The sequence below is a fragment of the Terrapene carolina genome, unplaced genomic scaffold, assembly GCF_002925995.2.
Source record: "Terrapene carolina triunguis isolate 2854851 unplaced genomic scaffold, T_m_triunguis-2.0 Scaffold85, whole genome shotgun sequence".
Taxonomy (NCBI): domain Eukaryota; kingdom Metazoa; phylum Chordata; order Testudines; family Emydidae; genus Terrapene; species Terrapene triunguis.
This window is the reverse complement of record NW_020664436.1, coordinates 36,689,406-36,692,565: the sequence shown is the minus strand read 5'-3', so window position 1 is coordinate 36,692,565 and position 3,160 is coordinate 36,689,406.

The window sequence follows — 3,160 nt, the reverse complement described above, 5'->3', positions numbered from 1 at the left end:
ATATATATATATATATATATATATATATATATATATATATATATATAAATAAATAAATTAAATAAAATAAACACACTACTTTTGGTTGATTTAACAGTTGGTGAAACAACTTCTAAATTAACTGAAACTATTTTAAAATGTTAGGCTACTTTCCCCCTCTTTAGGTTATTCACACATAGGCTTTGTCTAAACTAGAAGTTAGATCACATCCTCTTTCTAATTAAGACCTTCTAAAGCTCAAGTGAAGACACAGCAATATGATAGACACATTAGCATATTATAAACTAGTTGAGTTAGAGTCAAGGCTTCTCCCATATAACATAAGAACGGCCATACTGGGTCAGACCAAAGGTCCATCTAGCCCAGTATCCTGTCTTTTGACAGTGGCTAATGCTAGGTGCCCCAGAGGGAATGAACAGAGCAGGTAATCATCAAGTGATCCATCCCCTGTCACCCATTCCCAGCTTCTGGCAAACAGAGTCTAGGGACACCATCGCTGCCCATCCTGGCTAATAGCCATTGATGGACCTATCCTCCATGAATTTATCTAGTGCTTTTTTGAACTCTGTTATCATCTTGGCCTTCACAACATCCTCTGGCAAAACCAGGAACACAAGTGAGTTTTTACTATGCGATAGCTAATATTGTAAAATCCTAGTGCAGACAGGGCAAGTTGTACATTTACCTCGGTTTGTCTGGTGGGGTGCAGGACAGTACACTGACCTTCCGCAGGCACGGCTGCCTGCAGCTTGCAGTGGCCGCGGTTCACTGTTCCCGGCCAATGGGAGCTGCAGGAAGTGGCACAGGCTGGCCAGCCACCACTTCCCGCAGCTCCCATTGGCCGGGAATGGTGAACCACGGCCACTGGGATCTGTGGGCGGCCGTGCCTGCAGACGGTCAGCATAAACAAACTGTTTCGTGGCCCGCCAAAGGATTACCCTGATGGGCTACGTGCGGCCCGTGGGCCACAGATTGCCCATCACTGCTCTAGAGTATATAAAGTCCCTGCATGTTTTGTTTACGATTCCCCTCTAAAACAGTTCAATAATTGTTGATTCATTGGGAGCACGTACAATACTTTACATTATCCTAGTAGCCAAAAGTCCCTAGATTCGTCAATTGCTGTAATTCAGAGTGCCATTCTACTTCAAAAGAGTGACTGCAAAAATGGTAGCCCTTTTCACAACATATTTGATCCCAGACTCATAGCTGACAACTCAGAAGTTTTTACTACTTTACATCTGTTGGTAATCTAGAAGGACTGAGCTAGATTCTGTTCTGGCCTGTGTATTATTAGTATTTTTCCATAAGATTTAACTGCAGGTCCCAACTCAAGATGGTTATACCTATTTAAACCTCTCTGAAATCAGTGGATTGCCCTCAGACCTGTGCAACAACTCAGCCTGGAGAATCTGATTATATGGGCCAGATAGAATGCAGTTTGACTTTCATATTCCATCTTGGCAGGGCTGGCAGATAGAAGAGAATGGTTTTACTTATAAACCAGTGTAGAGGAGCAGACTCACCCCTGCAGCACCTCCTACTGGTTGTCTCCGGGAATTAGCTCAATTCAGCGTTGGAGCGCCCCCTGCAGGCCAGTGGTCCACCTGTCCTCCAGACCCCATATCCCACCCAGACCCCAGTGCCCTTTTATCTGGGGTGCTGCCCCTTGGCAGTACACCCCTCAGTACTCCCTGGGGTCTCCCCTCCCCAGGGAACCCCCCCCCCACTATCCCCACCTCACCTCAGTATATGGCTACTGCCAGTCTCCATCTAGCCCCCATTCACTGGGGCAGACTACAGTATCAGCCTACTCATCACTGGCAAGGTTGGGTTTGGACCTGCTGCCTCTGCAACCCCCAGTACCTGTTGACCCAATGCTAGGCCACAGCCTAAGGCTTTCTAGGCTGGAGCTCCTCTGCCTGTCTCCAGCTCACTGCAACCAGGCCCTTCTCCCTCTGAAGGCAGAGAAAGACTGCTTGGCCTCTGGCTCACAGCCTTTTTATATAGGGCCAGCTGAGGCCTGATGGGGTGTGGCCCAGCTGCAGCTGCTTCCCAATCAGCCCAGCTTAGCAGCTGTCAGCCACAACCTTCCCCCAGGGCTGTTTTAAGCCCTTCAGGGCAGGAGCGGGGTAATCACCCCGCTACAACCAGCTAAGTTTTATCTAAAACTAGTAGCTAAACCTGTTGAAGGGGTGTGGTAGCTGGACCAACTAATTCACCATCCATGCAGTCTCCCTCACACAACCAATGAAATTGTTGCATGCAAATTAGCTATAGAGTAAGGGTGATGATTGGTTGCGTTACCTACCTAGGATTCTTTGCATGACATACTGTAGCAGTATACTGCACAGGTATTATTCATAAAGTCAAAATGGCTGAGACCTTAAAAACTGGTGATGATAGACCCCGGAACCCAATAAAGGTTGCACCTGGTGATATTCTGAACAAAAGGAGCCCTCATCCATGCTTGTAGCTGTTTCCAGTCGCTTCACGCTGACTCTACGGACATTCTAGGCTACAGAGTGAAACAGAATGATAATCTTGGAATTTTACAGTGAAATGTATTTTCAGTATACTGCATACGGGCCCAATCATGCTCTCATAAAGGAGAATCTGACTTTTGCAATTGATGTCAATAGGAAAAGGAGCTGGCCAATGTTTGTCCTTTATATGTTCTATTGTACTGTATATATTTTTAAGTGTCTCTTTAAAATCCTTCAGTTCTTACTCAGCCAAGATATGGGAATTTTGGCTGAGTAAAAACTACAAGATTTGGCCTGACATATTTTAAAATGCTAAAACATGATAAATGTAGAAAGAGCAAGTTCCACATGTTGATGAAAATGTAGAATAGCAAATGATATTTGCTATTTTACAAAACAACAGGAAGGGTTTAATGGGGAAATAATTAGTGTGTTTTTCTTTAATTGTTTTAAGTTAAGCTGTTAATAAATGTGATGTCATGTTGGGTTTTTAAAAATGTAAATTCTCTGCAATTTTCTCAGGTGCTTGGCTGGTGGATCTTGATCACATGGTCAGGGTCTAACTCAGGGATGGGCAAAGTTTTTGGCCCGAGGACCACATCTGGGTATGGAAATTGTATGGCGGGCCATGAATGCTCACAATATTGGGGGTTGGAGTGCGTGAGGGGGTGAGG